The 21037-nt window shown below is 43.1% G+C and overlaps 1 protein-coding gene across 5 annotated transcripts in view; it reads right to left on the bottom strand.

The window, feature by feature from the left end:
- Positions 1 to 21037, bottom strand: part of tanc2b (tetratricopeptide repeat, ankyrin repeat and coiled-coil containing 2b) — a 213023-nt gene that overhangs the window by 179064 nt on the left and 12922 nt on the right. For all 5 annotated transcript variants that reach the window (XM_031805234.1, XM_031805232.1, XM_031805237.1 and 2 more), the window contains exon 2: positions 3220 to 3406. The gene's annotated coding sequence lies outside the window, so the exon portion shown is untranslated. The remainder of the gene's footprint in view (positions 1 to 3219; positions 3407 to 21037) is intronic.

Here is a 21037-nt window from a genome sequence, read left to right on the forward strand (position 1 = left end):
GTGCATCTGTAAAGGTTTGTGAGGGTTTTAGGTGACAAGCCAAATTTCTTCAGCCTACTGAGGTTGAAGAGGCTCTGTTGCGCCTTCTTCACCACACTGTCTGGGTGGGTGGTCAATTTAAGTTTGTCAGTGATGTGTACGCCAAGGAACTTGAAGCTTTCCACCTTCTCCCCATCGATGTAAATAGTAAAGAGTGCACCCCCCTGTTTCCTGAAGTCCACGATCATCTCCTTTGTTTTGTTGACTTTGAGTGAGGTTGTTTTCCAGGCACCACACTCCCAGAGTCGTCACCTCCTATAGCAGATGACAATGAGCAAAGTAGACATATAACCACTGTCTGCCATACATGGTTTCCATTCCTTGAATCCTTTCATGAATTATAACCAGATCTCACTGATACTTCACTTGCATCACATTCTTTGAACAGCCGTGACATGTCACAAAAGAGCGAGAGAGAAAAAGTCCCAGCGCCATCTTTAATCTGAAGGGATTTGTGGCCTCGAGTCATACTGAGCTCAAAGTCACTACAAACTCAGATGAATGAAACAGGCAAAGATCAAAAGGACTACAACTATAGAACAAGACCAGGTAAGGGGCAGGACTGTTCACTGTTCATCATAACTCAACTGGATTGTCTTCCTTGCGAATTGGGGTTAGCCTTCGCTGGTTGTCATTTGTGAGTTTGAAGTGCATTTGACACACACACACACGCACACACAGACACACTCACCTACCTGCAGCTACTGCAGCTCCACACACTCCCACCACCAGTGATGAACGCTGTTCCTAAGATCCCATGCACCATCCTGGCAAAAGTCATCATCATCTTCATCCTCTCTATAGCTGAGCAGCAAGCAGTAGTGTCCAGTATCTAAATAACTGGTATTCACAAAAGTACATACATTCTCAAGTGCTGATTGGAATCATTCACATTGACATTTAGAACATTTAGAGTCATTCACCAAGCCCACGCTTTACAGGCAAACATCGACACCTACCGCCTTTTACAGAACAGTGGCAGAATGGTTAACTCTTGCAGGTTTTGACATTACCCATTTGCTTTAATGTCAAAAAGCACAATGCACATCACTGCAGAGAACATTTTGAAAGTGGTTGATAAACAAAAAAGCCATTCCTCAGAGTGACCTCCATGTCATTTACTACATTTTGAACAATCCATAGCTTTAATTTCTACTACCTCCAGAACACTGTCTAACAGTGTTTCCGTTGTTGTAGTCTGCTCTGCGGCTCCATAATCTCACAAGGAACAAAAGAGCCTGTGTCACAGGGTCAGGAGACATTTAGTCAGACAAAAGTTTGTGTCAGCGCTTTCCTGTGAAGGAATGAGAGCCGTGCGAGGCAAGCCCAGAGAGCGAGAGAGAGAGCAGGAGAGAGAGGAGAGAAGGAGAGAGCGAGAAGGCGAGAGAGAGAGGGGGGAGCTGTTGGCCTCTGTCGCCTCTCTGAGGAGAGCTACGGTTTAATGGGCCTACGCTTCCACTCCATTTGCTGCTCTGCTGCAGTATGTCTTAGGGGCAACACTGCGTAGCAGCGTACCATGTGTGCCAGGCTTCTGTCACTACGGATACAGCTCTGCAGTGGCACCACGGCAACAGCTCTGCACCCCTTAAACAGCTGTCAGAAGCTATTCAGACAGAGGCAGACACAGTTCAAAACACACACACACACACACACACACACGGCCCAGTCATAACGTTGCACTACTGAGTCAGACACACTGTTCAAAACAAAATAGCAGAGCAGCCCAGTCATGACGCATCAGAGCAGAAACTGTAGAGGCTACTTTAAAGCCTGGTACTGGTAACTTTCCTTCTCACAGAGAGAAATTACTGGCAGAGACTTTTCTTCTTGACTCCAATCTTATTTGCTAGCCTGTTGGGGGCCCTAAGTGAAATAGTGTTGGGGGGCCACACAACCTTGAGAGCAAAAATATTTCAGCGGCCCCCCTCTTGACAGCGGAGATAAAAAGCAATTCTCCACATTTTGCCATGGGGCGTAGAGAAAACGTTACCGTTTCAAAGCAAGTTTGCTGCAATTCTAGACATTTTGCCATGGGCCTGAGAGAAGATCATGCAATTTGATAAATCATTTCCTGAAATTCTATACGTTGCCATAGGCTGGAGAGAAATGTTTGCAGTTTATAAATATGATATCGGAGTGAGAGTGACTAACAAAATCAATCGGGGCCCCGGCCCACAGTCGGTAATTCGACCATGATTACTACCAGTTTAGATAACTGGCTTTCAGCTGGGCCGCCAGTTGTGTAGATGTTTGCCTCAGGAAGAACCCTCTATATTTCTCTCTCCCCCTCGCTCGCTCCCCTTCTTTGTCTCACTTTATCACACTCCCTCTCTCAGAAGGCCTTGAACACTCAAACTTGTACTCACTAAATAATTTTGGGTCCATTTCAAATCATATCAAAGTTTATCAGCCGCATACACAGTTTTGCACTTCGAAGCCAAACAACAATTTCATGGCTGGACAGTTGCAGAATAATTACATGAGGCCCCCAAGCAGACACATCGATCAGCACTCAGTACTTCTTTCCGAAATAATAGCCCATTTTTTTATAGTGATATTCATTTCTTTTGTGAGAAGCTGCCTATCTGCCACTGCTGGTCTTTGATGACAAGCCTTTGAAAAAAGACAATAGAAGAATACATTATTATTCTTTGCTGATGGGCTCCATCTATGCCTTGGTAAACAACATCAAATCTATTCTGAGGCAGTGGCTCCCAACCTCCTCTCACTACCAAATAAAACTGGGTAGTTGCTAGACATTACTACAAGGGCTGTATCCATACTAGTCTCCTATGGAAAAAACTAGTTCACAAACATCACTGCTAAAGGGCTAACCAAGATCAAAGCTTGCAATACGTGTTCCAACCTGATTACAAAAGCACAGTATTCAGTTAAAGCTAGCTACATCATACCCTCGAAATACATTCCCTGACTGACAGAACCACTATTCATTCAGTTTATGCCAAAACAGGTACAGCTTATTAAACACCTCTGAACACTTTTGTGCTTGCCTTTTTTAAAAATCAGGTATGTCATTGAGAACACATTCTCTTTTACACCAACAGCCTGTTTCTGTAGAGCTGCTGAGCATGAGTATCATCGGTTTAGACCTAAATGACTGTAGAGCCAGCCAGACAGGTGTAGTCTTAGTTGTGTGAAACCTGAGACATGATGACTCACCATGAGTAGACAGCAGGCTAGGCAGGTGTTCGGAGGTGTTCAGGTGTTCGGAGGTGTTCAGGTGTCTGGAGGTGTCCAGGTGTCCAGATACTGAGGCAGTGAAGTGCTACATGTCTCTATGATGAACATGAACCATAGTCCCGATCCTGATCCCACTACAAAGGGGGCAGACACCCAGCACAGCTCTCTATGGAGGGAAACCCATACAAGGATGATTAAACACTATGGAAAGATGTAGAGCGAGAGAGAGAGAGAGAGAGAGAGCAGAAGAGAGAAAGGGGGAGAGAGAATTATTGGCACACAGTGGAAAGAATGTTCAACGGCATACAAAACCACAGGTGGTGATACACGACAGAGAATAATCTAGCCTTCAGAAACCACAACAGTATTTAATGTAATGGTGCAGTTACTCAGTCTGTATTGTAGTGTGGGATGTCTGAAAGAGTCTGTTGTCAAAGTGTTTGCAGGCAGGCAAGATCCCGCGTGTTAATGGAAAACTGTGGGTGGACTGACATTGGGTGTATAGGGTGTCCCAGATGGAACCCTATTCAATATATAGTGCACTACTTTTTACTAGATCCCTATGGGGGAAATAGGGTACCATTTTAGATGCAAACATAGTGTTGCACCAAGAACTGTGATGAACACTGAACAAAAATATAAACACAACAAGATTTTACTAAGTTACAATTCATATAATGAAAATCAGTCAATTTAAATAAATTCGTTAGGACAGAATCTATCAATTTCACATGACTGGGACTACAGATATGCATCGGTTGGTCACAGATACCCTAAAAAAGGATAGGGGCATGGATCAGAAAACCAGTCAGCCTCTGGTGTGAACACCATTTGCTTCATGCAGCGCGACACATCTCCTTCGCATAGAGGTGACCAGGCTGTTGATTGTGGCCTGTGGAATGTTGTCCCAATCCTCTTCAATGGGTGTGCGAAGTTGCTGGATATTGGCGGGATCTGGAACATGCTGTCGTACAAGTCGATCCAGAGCATCCGAAACATGCTTAATGGGTGACATGTCTGATGAGTGGAAGAACTGGGACATTTTCAGGTTCCAGGAATTGTTTACAGATCCTTGCAACATGGGGCCGCGCATCATCATGCTGAAATATGAGGTGATGGCGGCAGATGAATGGCACAACAATGGATCTCGTCACGGTTTCTCTGTGCATTCAAATTGCCATTGATAAAATGCAATTGTGTTTGTTGTCCGTAGCTTATGCCTGCCCATGCCATAACCCCACAGCCACAATGGGGCACTGTTCACAATGTTGATATCAGCAAACTGCTCGCCCTCACAAGGCCATACATGCCGTCTACCATCATACAGTTGTAACCGTGATTCATCCATCAAGACCAGACTTCTCCAGCATGCCAGTAGTGAGCATTTGCCCACTGAAGTCGGTTACGATGCAGAAATGCAGTCAGGTCTAGACCCTGGTGAGGACAACGAGCACGCCGATGAGCTTGAGACGGTTTCTGACAGTTTTTGCAGAAATTCTTTGGTTGTGCAAACCCACAATTTCATTAGCTGTCTGGGTGGCTGGTCTCATACGATCCCGCAGGTGAAGAAGCTGGATGTGAGGCCGGTTGGATGTACCGCCACATTTTCTAAAATGACGTGGAGGCAACTTATGGTGGACAAATTAACATTAAATTCAGCATGACAATTTCACACTCCCTCAAAACTTGTGACATCTGTGGCATTGTGTTGTGTGACAAAATGACACATTTTAGAGTGGCCTGTGTAATGATCATGCTGTTCTTGATATGCCACACCTGTCAGGTGGATGGATTATCTTGGCAAAAGAGAAATGCTCACTAACAGGGATGTAAACAAATGTGTGCACATTCTTTTTGCAGCTCATGAAACATGGGACCAATACTTTACATGTTGCATTTATATTTTTGTTCAGCATAGTTTGATTAAAACGTTTTACATGCTTTCCAATAATAATTATTTCACTAATAATCCTGTTTACATAGACACATCTGAAATCAGGCTACCTGGTGGCACTCTGATAAATGAAGAAAATTGCCAATCAAAATAATAAGCATTAGTGATGCACCGATATGACATTTTTGGCAGATACCGATATTTCCCTTGCCAAAAACCCCCTGATACCGATAACCAATATTTACAATTTTAGTGGCCTTTTAAGCATTCTAGTACAGTTAAATAGTTAACACACACACGGATGCAGTGGTCTAAGGCACTGCATCTCAGAGCAAGAGGCATCACTACAGTCCCTGGTTCGAATCCAGGCTGTATCACATCCAGCCCTGATTGAGAGTCCCATTGTGCGAAGTACAATTGTCCCAGCGTCGTCCGGGCAGTCATTATAAATAAGAATTTGTTCTTAACGGACTTGCCTAGTTAAATAAGGTTACACACACACACAAAAGTTATTTTGTTGGCATTTACGTATGTCCCATTACCAGTAAAACATAATCAAAACCTACTTCTTTCACTTACTTGATGTGCTGTTTCGTCGTTTCATTCACAACCAGGATTTCTATGGAACACAGTTTGGGTCTTTGTGTGTCAAAAATGATACACCTCAAATAACACTATTTGACGTGTCAAATAAAACGACATCTGTTTCAGTAGCTAGCTAACTATATGTCATCATGATAACTAGGTGTTATCATCTAAAATAACCCTAATTTATAAGACAGTTCTTATTTGATTAATGGAGGTTGGAACAATCTATGTGAAGCTAGCCACAATAAGGATTAGCCACAATAGTGTACTTTCCGGTTAGCCTTAAAAATAAAAGTATGGCATAATTCTACTATTTGTATTCATTTGCATTACTGTCAATGACATTCTTTCATTTTGAAGGCAAACCGCAAATTACACTATTGTGCCTAATCCTTATTGTGGCTAGCTTCACAACACATAACCCAGTGCGGTTGAGCCTCACTAGCCAGATGAAGCTAGCTGACTGCTTATAACATTAGCAACTTAGCCCTGTTGCCCAAAGCTGACTAGCTATTTATTTTCATGAACTGAAGTTCAATTTCAATAGGTGAAGAACAAGTGATTACCTAGCTAATACTTACTCACAAGCATTCCTAAATCATTGCTAAGAATAATGAAAATGACTGCAGGTTCTACTGGTTATTGTTTTCAGGATGGATGTATTGGTGCTAGCTTGGTACAAAGCTAAAGCTCACTACCCCAGAAGTTGCGGCTGAACAAATGATGCTTTATTACCAACGAGGTATTGTAAACAACGTTCGTGGCCGGTGTTTGCTTGTTAGCAGACTTTTTTGTACAGCTTTGACAGTGCTACTGTATCTTTTTTGACACGCAAAGATCCAAACGGCATTCCATAGTATGCCGTGAAGCTAATACCAGTGACATTATTACTGTGTAACTCCGGTCGGGCAACATCTGAAAAATAGCTCACTTGGTAGTGTGTACCGGTGCTCGACCAGTCGGCGAAAGCCAACATCACACACGACAGAGAACGGTTGATTAACAAGGGCAATAAATTCCATTATCCTGGCTTTAATGAATTTCGCCTTTAAGAAAATTAGAGTGAGACAACTTACTCTTTCAAATGACTGCTCGACTTGTAGACTGCTCAATCCACACAGCAGACATTGTGGGCTAGTATCGCTCACATATGGCGCAAAATATAGCGCAACATTTTACGTGGCATCATTACGTCATGTAGCTACGTTATATAGGTATGCACGTCAGCTTTGACATCGGTTTTGCACATCGGGGCGTTAAACTAGACATGGGCTGATACGATTATAGCATTTTTAACTTTATTTTTTATTTCTTATTATTTCACCTTTATTTAACCAGGTAGGCTAGTTGAGAACAAGTTCTCATTTACAACTGGGACCTGGCCAAGATAAAGCAAAGCAGTGAGACACAAACAACAACACAGAGTTACACATGGAATAAACAAGCGTATTGACTGTACGCGTATTGACTGTACGCAGACAACACAATAGACAAAAAAGAAAGTCTATATACAGTGTGTGCAAATGGCGTGAGGAGGTAAGGCAATAAATAGGCCATAGTAGCGGGGTAATTACAATTTAGCTAATTAACACTGGAGTGATAGATGTGCAGATGATGATGTGCAAGTAGAAATACTGGTGTACAAAAGAGCAGAAAAGTTCATAAAAACAACATGGGGATGAGGTAGGTAGATTGGGTGGGCTATTTACAGATGGGTTATGTACAGCTGCAGGGATCGGTTAGCTGCTAAGATGGCTGATGTTAAAAGTTAGTGAGGGATTTTTTCAATTCGTTCCAGTCATTGGCAGCAGAGAACTGGAAGGAAAGGCGGCTTTGGGGAGGACCAGTGAGATATACCTGCTGGAGCACGTTCTACAGGTGGGTGTTGTTATCGTGACCAGTGAGCTGAGATAAGGCAGAGCTTTACCTAGCATAGACATATAGATGACTTGGAGCCAGTGGGTCTGACGATGAATATGTAGCGAGGGCTAGCTGACTAGACCATACAGGTCACAGTGGTGGGTGGTATAAGGGGCTTTGGTGACAAAACGGATGGCACTGTGATAGACTGCATCCAGTTTGCCGAGTAGAGTATTGGAAGCTATTTTGTAAATGACATCGCCAAAGTCGAGGATCGGTAGGATAGTCAGTTTTACGAGGGTATGTTTGGCGACATGAGTGAAGGAGGCTTTGTTGCAAAATAGGAAGCCGATTCTAGATTTAATGTTGGATTGGAGATGTTTAATAAGAGTCTGGAAGGAGAGTTTACAGTCTAGCCAGACACCTAGGTATTTGTAGTTGTCCACGTATTCTTAGTCAGAACCATCCAGAGTAGTGATGCTAGTCGGGCGGGCTGGTGTGGGCAGCAAACGGTTGAAAAGCATGCATTTAGTTTTACTAGCATATAAGAGCAGTTGGAGGCCACGGAAGGAGTATTGTATGGCATTGAAGCTCGTTTGGAGGTTAGTTAACACAGTGTCCAAAGAAGGACCAGATGTATACAGAATGGTGTCGTCTATGGAAAGGTGGATCAGGGAATCACCCGCAGCAAGAGCGACATCGTTGATATATACAGAGAAAAGAGTCGGCCCGAGAATTGAACCCTGTGGTACCCCCATAGATATCGTCTGATTCCGATATGTTCACCAATATATCGTGCATCCCTAATAAGCATATTTGATTCTGAGTTTGGACATATAGTCTGTACGTGAAAACTACTTCTAAGATGCCTACATTCATTTTTGTGCATGTAACTACTCATTATGACATTACAACAGAGAGTTAGAAAGACAGACAGAGACAGACAGCTGTTTGACAACATTCTGCTTGTCAAGTTGCACTGTCTTTGTTTGGTTTCCGTGAGAGCACAGGATGACCTATACATGATCACTTGAAAAAGGTACAAGCCTCAATTGATGTTGAATAGACAAGAGAACAAAATAAAAGCACAACATGAATAATGCAGTGACAAATATACATGATTTATTTACAAATAATTATAGGAGCACAGAAGGAGGGATTTCAGAAGTTTAGGAACTGACAGAGGTATTTGTTTACCCAGAGATCCGTCAGTAGCTAAGATTTCATCAAAACTGACTTAAGGAAACATTACCAACATCCCAAATTGAATTTCAACTCTGTTTGGCTTCAGAGCCCCTTCTTCACCATAGCTCACCACTGAGCTCCTCCATTCTAGTCCACTACCCAATGCAGTTGTCTGTCTGCTTTGCACTCTCTTCAAACACAGGCCAAAATTAGATTTGGTATGCATCCCAAATGGCACCCCTTCATTATATAGTACACTACTTTTGACCAGGGCCCATAGGGAATAGGGTGCCATTTATGACAAAGAAAATTGCATTCATGAGGATAGAATGCCACTGGCGTACAATAGGCTTCTTCAGACTAACTGTCTGAGTCACAATAATTAGATTCCCTCAAGGGTTTCACATGGACATTTTAGATTTCCTAATTATTTGTACATTTTTACCCCTGCAGGGAACATTTTGTAGTGCTTTATCTATGAGTTTTCATGCATGAGTTATTGGCTCTACAACTAATGTATTTGAACAAATGTTTTGGATGTGTCTGAACAAGTGTCTAGCATCATTCTGAGATATCTGTGTAGAAGTGAGAGATGTAAACTGGAAACACCTTATTACATGACAAAACATACAGCCTAGACGTGGTCTGTGTTGCCCTCTCAGAGAGTACACTTGCTGAAAGGGCAGTGATTAGAGTTAAAATAGATGGCAAAGCAACGATTTATGGGTGGGGGAAAGAGGAGGGGGATATTAATACACCAGTCTAGACACACAGGAAGACTAGGGGTCAGGCAGTAGACAGGGCTCAGGTGAGGCAGCCCACCTGTCCCCCAGGTCCCATTGGCCACATGCTGATTAGAAAGGATATGAGGAAGTAGATGAAAACCTCTGTCTTCATCCATACAGATCAGCTCATATTAGACTACCACAGTCCTGTTTCACAACAAGTCTATGGAATGTATCCAAATATTTTAAATCACTGTTTTAAGTGCTGATACTACCAGGCTATCATTAAATTCTGTTCATACGGTATGATTTCCGTATAAAATTACTACATTCATCTGTATCCCGGAATGACACTTAGTGTCTCCATTTCATTGATAAATTGCTGAGATAAATATGTGCATTCACATTCCTGCCTCTCCTCTCTTCCATTATTCTGCTACAATGCTCTTGCCTTTATGTCTCACAGCTCCCCCTAACGTCTTCATGCAGCTCCCCCTAACGTCTTCATGCAGCTCCCCCTAACGTCTTCATGCAGCTCCCCCTAACGTCTTCATGCAGCTCCCCCTAACGTCTTCATGCAGCTCCCCCTAACGTCTTCATGCAGCTCCCCCTAACGTCTTCATGCAGCTCCCCCTAACGTCTTCATGCAGCTCCCCCTAACGTCTTCATGCAGCTCCCCCTAACGTCTTCATGCAGCTCCCCCTAACGTCTTTATGCAGCTCTGTGGCACCGTGAAATGCCCATGCCTAACTGTGGCTGAAGAATGCCCAGTTCAGCAACATGGACAGTGCCACCTACCTCTGCACAGGTGCACTCACTTCAGCACCATGGACAGCGGCACGGACTGCAACACAGTGGACAGCAGCACTCAGTTCAGCCGAAGACAGCACCACAGCGCTGCTCACCCAACACACCTGTGCAGGATTACTAATCAGCACACCTGCAAGGCATTCCCTAATCAACTGACTGGCAAGAGTGTGCAGACTGGACCTCACTCAATGGGAGCAGTTAGGAAGACACAGCATGCCTACTCTTTGTTTCTCTCACCGTCTACAGACTCCTCAGAAGGAGAGTTGCGGACTCTGCCAGTGAAGCCACCGCCTGAGACTACAGGTGGCCGCCATCTTTAACTACTCTCCTGCCTCAACGGCTTTGTGGACTAAAACTCCAGAGACACTAAAATCTTAGCAAGTAAGAGCCGTAAGACAAAGTAAAAGCATCTGAAACTTGAACTGTTTTGTAGTGTTTACTCATTGCCACTTGTGTAGTCAGGCACACCGCACACTTCCCGACAAGCTCTTTCTAATATCTTTTATACAGCTCTTCCTAATGTCTTTTAGGCTTGGGTGGTATACCGTATACTGGATTATTTGGAGATGGCCATGGACTGTTTTTTTCAATACAGTCAACACAATTTTTCATTATGAAGCTTACCGGTAGTCCCCACTCAGTGGGGTGTTTGTTTACATGAAGAAAGACTGGAACCTTGTGAATCACTGTTGTGCAGTGCACACACCAGGTGATCTAGTTATAGTATGGAATTTATAACTGTTTTTCAGCTAGAAATTTTAAAGCTATTATATTAACTATCTAAAATATGCTAAATGCTCTGCAGTTGTGCATTCGGTTTGCTAATTTAGTAGCTATTTAGCTGTTAGCTTTTTCCAAAATCAAGCTTTGCTTGGTAACAGATAATCCCCTCCTGGATCAAGAGCTGTGCTGTGCATACAGCAAACTGTGTAGCATTGTTTAGATACTTGTATAACTTTATGAGCTGGGATGTCTGTCCTGGAAATAGCTTAGGTCAGAGACTGTATACATTTAATGTGATCGTTCACATTTAGTTATTCGCTATGGGATTTTACAAGTACAGTGGGGTTTGTGTCCAGTGCCATTATTACAGAATATCCCGGTATGATGATCTGGATACTGCCCAAGCCTACTATTTATACAACTCTTCCAAATGTCATTATACAGCTCTTTCTTATGCCTTTAGTAGCACCTCATACTGGACTAATATTTGTTCTTTAACGAGTTGGACACATTTACGTCAGACACCCGACAAGGCCAGTCATTCGCATGAAGAAGAGACAGATATCTGGGACGTAGGTCGGGGTGCCTTGTAAGAATCCGATGGCAAGTGCGTAATCCTCCTCTACCATCAGTCCTATTAGCCAACCAGCAATCATTGGATAATAAAATGGATGCGCTCCGATCAAGACTATCCTAACAACGGGACATTAACTGTAATATCTTGGGTTTCACCGAGTTGTGGCTGAACGACGACATGGATAACATACAGCTGGCTGGGTTTTCTGTGCATTAGCAAGATAGAACAGCTGCCTCTGGTAAGACAAGGGGTGGTGGTCTGTGTCTATTTGTCAATAAGAGCTCGTGCACGAAATGTAATATTAAGGACGTCTCGAGGTTTTTCTCGCATGAGGTAGAGTATCTCATGATAAGCTGTAGACCACACTATTTATCAAGAAAGTTTGTCTATATTTTTTGCAGAAGTCTATTTAGCACCACAAACCGATGCTGGCACAAAGACCACACTCAACAAGCTGTTTAAGGCCATAAGCAAACAAAAATATGATCATCCAGAGGCAGCGCACCTAGTGGCCAGGGATTTTAATGCAGGGAAACATACGTTTTACCTCATTTCTACCAGCATGATCATGTGCAACCAGAGGAAGAAAAAAATCTAAAACTTTAGACCACCTTTAATCCACACACAAAGACGCATACAAAGCTCTCCCTTACTCTCCATTTTACAAATCTGACCATAACTCTATCCTCCTGATTACAAGCAAAAACTAAAGCAGGAAGTTATTGACTCGCTCAATATGGAAGTGGTCAGATGATGCAGATGCTAAACTACAGGACTGTTTTGCTAGCAAAGACTGGAATATGTTCCAGGATTCTTCTGATGGCATTGAGGAGTACACCACATCAGTCACTGGCTTCATCAATAAGTGCATCGATGACGTCTTCCCCACAGCGCCTGTACAAACATACCAGAAGCCATGGATTACAGGCAACCGCACTGAGCTAAAGGCTAGAGTTGCCTCTTTCAAGGAGCGGGACTCTAAACCGGATGCTTATAAGAAATCCCGCTATGCCCTCCGACAAACAGGCAAAGCGTCAAATCAGGACTAAGATTGAATCCTACTACATCGGCTCCGACGCTCATCAGATGTGGCAGGGCTTGCAAACTATTACAGCCGTGAGCTGCCCAGTGATACGAGCCTACCAGACAAACTAAATTACTTCTATGCTCGTGTGGAGGCAAACAACACTGAAGCATGCATGAGCGCATCAGCTGTTCTTGACGAATGTGTGATCACTCTCTGTAGCCGATGTGAGTAATACCTTTAACCATGTCAACATTCACAAGGCCGCAGGACCAGATGGATTACCAGGATGTGTATTCCGAGCATGCGCTGACCAACTGGCAAGTGTGTTCACTGACATTTTCAACCATCCCTGACCGAGTCTGTAATACCTACATGTTTCAAGCTGACCACCATAGTCCCAGTGCTCAAGAACAACAAGGTAAACTGCCTGATTTGATTTAGATTTTCTGTCTGGCTTTAAATGTGGGCTAAAATATATTGCTGCTCAACTTGAGAAAGTCAATGGGCACCCCAATGGTTAACAGCAGTTTGAAATAGGTTCTATAATGGCAGTTTGAGAAATAGTGTACCAGTCAAAAGTTTGAACACCTAATTCAAGGGTTTTTCTTTATTTTCTACATTATAGAATAATAGAAGACAAACTATGAAATAACACATGGAATCATATAGAAACCAAAGAAGTGTTAAACAAATCAAAATATGAGATTTTTCAAAGTAGCCACCCTTTTCCTTGATGCTTGCTTTGCACACTTTTGGCATTTTCTCAACAGGCTTCACCTGGAATGCATTTCAATTAACAGGTGTGCCTTGTTAAGCTAATTTGTGTAATTTATTTCCTTAATTTGTTGTGACGAGGTAGGGGTGGTATGCAGAAGATAGCCCTATTTGGTAAAAGACCAAGTCCATATTATGGCAAGAACAGTTCAAATAAGCAAAGAGAAATGACAGTTCATCATTACTTTAAGACATGAAGGTCAGTCAATGCAGAAATTAAGAACTTTAAAAGTTTCTTTAAGTGCAGTTGCAAAAACCATCAAGCACTGTGATGAAACTGGCTCTCATGGGGACCGCCACAGGAAAGGAAGACCCAGAATTACGTCTGCTGCAGAGGATAAGTTCATTCGAGTCACCAGCCTCAAATTGCAGCCCAAATAAATACTTCAGAGTTCAAATAACAGACACATCTCAACATGAACTGTTTAGAGGAGACTGTGTGAATCAGGCCTTCATGGTTAAATTGCTGCAAAGAAACCACTACTAAAGGACACCAATAAGAAGAGATATGCTTGGGCCAAGAAACATGAGCAATGGACATTAGACTGGTGGAAATCTGTCCTTTAGTCTGATGAGTCCAAATGAGATTTTTGGTGCCAACTGCCGTGTCATTGTGACACACAGAATAGGTGAACAGATGATCCCCGCATGTGGTTCCCACTGTGAAGCATGGAGGTGTGATGGTGTGGGGGAGCTTTTCTGGTGACACGGTCTGTGATTCATTCATTTAGATTTCAAGGCACACTTAACCCGCATGGCTACCACAGCATTCTGCAGCGATACACCATCCCATCTGGTTTGCGCTTAGTGGGACTATCATTTGTTTTTCAACAGGACAATGATCCAACACACCTCCAAGTTGTGTAAAGGCTATTTGACCAAGGAGAGTGATGAAGTGCTACATCAGATGACCTGGCCTCCAATCACCTAACCTCACCCCAATTGAGATAGTTTGGGATTAATTGAACTGCAGAGTGAATGAAACGCATACAACAAGTGCTCTGGAAAAGCATTCCAGTTGAAGCTGGTTGAGAGAATTCCAAGTGTGAAAAACTGTCAAAGGCAAAGGGTGGCTACTTTGAAGAATCCCAAATATATTTTGATTTGTTGAACATTTCTTTAGTTATTACATGATTCCATATGTGTTACAGTGCCTTGCGAAAGTATTCGGCCCCCTTGAACTTTGCGACCTTTTGCCACATTTCAGGCTTCAAACATAAAGATATAAAACTGTATTTTTTTTGTGAAGAATCAACAACAAGTGGGACACAATCATGAAGTGGAACGACATTTATTGGATATTTCAAACTTTTTTAACAACTCAAAAACTGAAAAATTGGGCGTGCAAAATTACTTTGTAGCGCCACCTTTTGCTGCGATTACAGCTGTAAGTCGCTTGGGGTATGTCTATCAGTTTTGCACATCGAGAGACTGAAATTTTTTCCCATTCCTCCTTGCAAAACAGCTCGAGCTCAGTGAGGTTGGATGGAGATCATTTGTGAACAGCAGTTTTCAGTTCTTTCCACAGATTCTCGATTGGATTCAGGTCTGGACTTTGACTTGGCCATTCTAACACCTGGATATGTTTATTTTTGAACCATTCCATCAGGTTTTCTTCCAGAATGGTCCTGTATTTGGCTCCATCCATCTTCCCATCAATTTTAACCATCTTCCCTGTCCCTGCTGAAGAAAAGCAGGCCCAAACCATGATGCTGCCACCACCATGTTTGACAGTGGGGATGTTGTGTTCAGGGTGATGAGCTGTGTTGCTTTTACGCCAAACATAACGTTTTGCATTGTTGCCAAAGTTCAATTTTGGTTTCATCTGACCAGAGCACCTTCTTCCACATGTTTGGTGTGTCTCCCAGGTGGCTTGTGGCAAACTTTAAACAACACTTTTTATGGATATCTTTAAGAAATGGCTTTCTTCTTGCCACTCTTCCATAAAGGCCAGATTTGTGCAATATACGACTGATTGTTGTCCTATAGACAGAGTCTCCCACCTCAGCTGTAGATCTCTGCAGTTCATCCAGAGTGATCATGGGCCTCTTGGCTGCATCTCTGATCAGTCTTCTCCTTGTATGAGCTGAAAGTTTAGAGGGGCGGCCAGGTCTTGGTAGATTTGCAGTGGTCTGATACTCCTTCCATTTCAATATTATCGCTTGCACAGTGCTCCTTGGGATGTTTAAAGCTTGGGAAATCTTTTTGTATCCAAATCCGGCTTTAAACTTCTTCACAACAGTATCTCGGACCTGCCTGGTGTGTTCCTTGTTCTTCATGATGCTCTCTGCGCTTTTAACGGACCTCTGAGACTATCACAGTGCAGGTGCATTTATACGGAGACTTGATTACACACAGGTGGATTGTATTTATCATCATTAGTCATTTAGGTCAACATTGGATCATTCAGAGATCCTCACTGAACTTCTGGAGAGAGTTTGCTGCACTGAAAGTAAAGGGGCTGAATAATTTTGCATGCCCAATTTTTCAGTTTTTGATTTGTTAAAAAAGTTTGAAATATCCAATAAATGTCGTTCCACTTCATGATTGTGTCCCACTTGTTGTTGATTCTTCACAAAAAAATACAGTTTTATTTCTTTATGTTTGAAGCCTGAAATGTGGCAAAAGGTCGCAAAGTTCAAGGGGGCCGAATACTTTCGCAAGGCACTGTATTTCATATTTTTGACGTCTTCACTATTATTCTACAATGTAGAAAATAGTAAAAATAAAACCTCTTGAATGAGTAGGAGTGTCCAAACCTTTGACTGGTACTGTAGGTTCTCAGATGAAGTGGTTGACATAGCTCTGTGCACTGTTGGAAGCTTGGGGACTCCCTAACCGACTCCTGTTTTCATTCTCTATAATAACAGAAACACAGACATACAACTCCACAGGGGTTGCCCCAAGGTGCAGACAAAAACTTTAATCTGAAAATGTTGCATGGGGAGTAGGTATAATAGATGCTTTAGAACAGGGCAATTATTCCAGCTATTGTCTATCAGCATCTCCTTCCAACACTTTGTTATATCTCCTAAACAGCCGAAACAGGGTAGTTTGTCGGTTCAGATCTGCTTTGTGGCTTAACTACAGCACACTCAAGGGAAATAAGAATGGCTTCCTTTGAATGGAGCAGAAGCCTGAGTGCAAGGCAAGCGAGCCGCTTTTCCCATTACTCTCTAAGTCAGGACTGTAATCAGATTTCCAACGTCGCCTATATGTCTGACTTCTCCTGAAGAACAAGAGGCAATGCTCCAGGTTTTTCCTGCTCCTCCATCTTAACCTATTGCTTGTTTTTACTAAGATGGGATGCTTGAGTGACCTGTATCAGCAAGTACAAGTTCTACTGGCCAAGCAACAAGTTTTATTACTAGAGGTGTTTTCCCAGGGCACTAACTAATGCAGTGTGTCCCAGTCCCAACGTAAACAACCTCAACAACAAAGGACGAATGCGTATGTAAAAAGGGCTTTATAAAATAAATGTGATTGAAATGGACCGCATTAGAGACCTGTTAGTAACAATTAGAGATGGATCCACATGGAGTACACACCTCCTAAATAGTTCTGTCCTCAAAGTGGAAATACAGAACTGAGAGTATCGCATTATAAACCCACTCACTAAAGTAAAACATGCACGCCAAGCAACTCCGAGGGTGTTCCTCTTTAAAAAGGGATATTTTCTCTTCCATGGAATTCCCAGTGAGATTCTAAATGGGGTGTTCTGTGTACTGTTGGATATCAATTAGCAGCTCATTAGAACAGCAACAGTCCCCTTCCCCGCGGCTTCCTGTAGCCCCCAGAGAATCATTGACCCTGTAGCCTGAGGCTGTCTCTCTCTCGCTCTCCTGTAGCTGGTCTCAAATCTCATTTGAGGGAAACACATTGTCCCAGGTTGAGGCTGTGGGAGATTACTTCACCCTTTGAAGTCAGGTGGTTCAGAATGTCCACCCTGCAAATGGGATGTCTGAGAGACCATTAAGACTTGGCTATATCAAATAAAAGCACTGAGGGAAGGCAGGAAGAGACTTCCTAAAAGCAGCTTACTGTTCAGTACATAGCCATTGAGAAGGACAGCTAACATCCAGTTCACTCACAAATGTGTAGTCCATTGGAAAAGCCTGAGCCTATAGCATAATAACCCAGTAATGACCTCAACTTCTCATACATTGCTACTAGGACTATTGTGTGGGGACCAGCGTATCCATTTGCACTAGCTCATGTGTATTTTGGGCCAGAAATGCTAGGGTATTTATAGCTGGCTTCAGAAGGCCATCGGTCTGTGCGAACTGTTAACACAATGAACTGCCATGCCTGAACAAGGACACAATTTTGGTAACTGGACTGGAGGTAGCTGACTACGTCTGGTCGTTTTGGTAACTGGACTGGAGGCAGCGGAATATGCCAGTGTCCCAAATGGCACCCTATTTTCCTATGGACCCTGGTCAAAAGTAGTGCACTATATAGGGAATAGAGTGCCATTTGGGACGTAACCTACTACTCACTTTCCTTTTGGATAATAATCCTGGCAAAGAGCAGTTCACTTAGTAGGCTTGTTGCCATTCCATTTCCAATGTCCCTTGTGCTCAACCAGCAGCACAATTCTATTTGCACTCCACAACTTATTATAAATTGGATTCCCATTTCTCAAAAACCACAGAGTATTTCCCTTAACAATCACAATCCACAACTCAATGTTTTTATTATCTCAATCAATAATTTTGCTCGAAAAGAGAGAGTATTTGATGTGTGAATATTTGCTGCATAGTTCAGGCAGGAGTGGTTTGGACGCTTGTCCCCTAGCCTAGATTCCTCCTACACTAGTTCAAGCAGGAGTGGTTTGGACGCTTGTCCCCTAGCCTAGATTCCTCCTACACTAGTTCAAGCAGGAGTGGTTTGGACACTTGTAGCCTAGCCTAGATTCCTCCACTGTCACACCTTTTATTTCCATCCTCACAGCTCATCATAACACAAGCTGTGTGAATGACAATACATCCCCTTCATGCAAACACAGGTGTGTCAGCCAAAACACCATACCAATGAAGTTAGCCTGATAAAATACTTAAATAGATTAAACCAGTTTCAGAAACTCTTGGGAAAACAATGGAAGTTCACTTTAAAAACAATTGTTTATTGTTAAAACCATTAGCTCCGGTGTATGGCTTCATCAGGGTTTTTCAACTAAACATGGTACAAGAACATCACAGAGCCCCAGGTTGCATCCCAAATTACATTCCCTACATATTGACCAGAGTAGTGCACTACCAAAAAGGGTGCCATTTGGGACGTACTCCTCCTGCTACTAAGCCCAGTGTAAGCATAAAGGTCAGATACGATCCTGCTTATTTATATAACGGACTGTAACTGCCTCAGTGTCAACTTCACGGCACGCTGGCCTGCTGCTGCAGACCACATAAAACAGCTCAGGCAGCACTTCCTCTGTACGATCAAATGTCACTATGCATCTACTCAACGCAATCATTTAGAATACAGTACCGACTGACACCACTCTTCTTAGTAATCATACAGTGTTATAGAGGGGACTATCTGACAGACAATTGCAGTACTACTAGCTATGTTTTCTTTCTTTATCAGATGCTTTAAGACTGATGGCAATGTTCCTGGTAATGTGCCGACAATGGCGACAGATGGGAATGAGGAGAGGAAAAGAGGAGAGGACAATGGTTGGATGAGTTATGTCCCCTGTTGTGCGGGGATAGGAAGAGAAGAACAATAAAACAGCCCAACAGAAGGCAGAGGGCTGAAATAACTGCTTCGCCGGGAGGTCAGGGGTCAGCGATTGCTCCTGACTCTGGGGATGAGAGAGTGAGACCAGCCTTGGGGATTGGGAAACAGAAAAGATAGGGAGGAGGTGTCCCTGGGCTCTGGTCAAAAGTATTGCACTAAATAGGGAATAGGTTGCCATTTGGGACGTAGAAGAAAGTCATAACTCTCAGCCCTGATGAATCCACAGTCTGCTATTTATCTGCTGTCAGCAGCTGGAGCCAGCAGATGCAGCAGTCTAATTGGCTAACAAGGGTCCCAGGTCCCCCAGAAGAGGCTTTGGAGCAGCAGATTGATTGGCTACGGAAGCTCCTCTTTGTTTACACAACAACATCCTGGCTGTATGGCCATCTACTTCAGAATCAGAAAGCTCCATCATGTTGAGGCACAGAGATACAGACAGACACACACAGTGACAAACACACAGTACAAACTGACACACATTTAGGCTTGTCCAGAGGAAAGATTCATTCAATTTCATTAGAGCAGGATGCAGCAACACAGGCCCTGCTCCAATGACATCAGCCACTGACTGACCGGAAATATAACTGCCATCACTGGTTGTCTATTTTAGGGATATGGCCTACTGGCTACATTGTACTATGCTGAACATCTAAAACGGACTCTACTGTGAGCAGAAGTCTATACTGTGCCGCAGCACAGAAGTGACGTCTGGCTGTCTGAAGGGATTAGGGGAATGGGCTGGCAGCCTCTATAGATGTCTGCAGGGCCGGTCTCGCCCTGGTGATGCTAGTGGACACACAGAGGGTGGAGGGACAATGGGACAAAGAGACAGGAGGCTGCTCTGGTGAAACTAGGAGGACACACAGAGCCCTAATAGAGGATGAGGAGGAGTGGAGGGGAAAGGAGGCTGAGGGGGACAGGAGGCTGAGAGTGTGAACGGAACACTGGACACGTCAGGCCAGGCATGAGGCATTGTCGAGATGTGCAGCACGCCACTCACACACACAGTCAGTCAATGCTGCATTTTACTGAGCTCTACTGTAGTATACGATCTCTACCCACATACTGTAGAAATACTAGCCTCAGTTATTCTACGATTAAAGGTACTATGATCATATTTGTTACACAACAGTAATTACACGTGTATAAAGCCTCAGCTGTGTTTCAGGGATGAAACACTGAAGTGCTTTGATCATGTGCTGTAATATTTGGTTGTACTGCTAGATTCTCCCTTTAAGGGTACAGAGCCTGATCCTTTGAGGAAAGATAAGCAACATATGTTCTCATACAAAACCATTCTGATGCCAGTAGCTGTCACCCAACTATTGAAACTACATGAGACGTTTACACATAAAAGGGAGACATACATTTTGTTCAAAGTTGAGATATGGACAAGTTAGGACTTAAACCACTCAATTGCAGTCAAATAAATAAGATACTACAGTATGTACTATTTGTGATGAGAATAGGTCCTTCAAGGTTAAACAGACTAGAGGTCGACCGATTAATCGGAATGGCTGATTAATTATAGGGCCGATTTCAAGTTTTCATAACAATCGGAAATCGGTATTTTTGGCCGCCGATTTGCCAATTTTTTTTAGACCTTTATTTAACGAGGCAAGTCAGTTAAGAACACATTCTTATTTTCAATGACGGCCTAGGAACGAATGGTGGTTTAACTGCCTTGTTCAGGGGCAGAATGACATATTTTCACCTTGTCAGCTCGGGGGATCCAACCTTGCAACCTTACAGTTAACTAGTCCAACGCAATAACGACCAGCCTCTCTCTAGTTGCACTCCACAAGGAGACTGCCTGTTACGCGAATGCAGTAAGCCAAGGTAAGTTGCTAGCTAGCATTAAACTTATCTTATAAAAAACAATCAATCATAAT

This window comes from Oncorhynchus kisutch, linkage group LG25 (genome assembly GCF_002021735.2).
Source record: "Oncorhynchus kisutch isolate 150728-3 linkage group LG25, Okis_V2, whole genome shotgun sequence".
In the NCBI taxonomy this organism is placed as follows: Eukaryota; Metazoa; Chordata; class Actinopteri; order Salmoniformes; family Salmonidae; genus Oncorhynchus; species Oncorhynchus kisutch.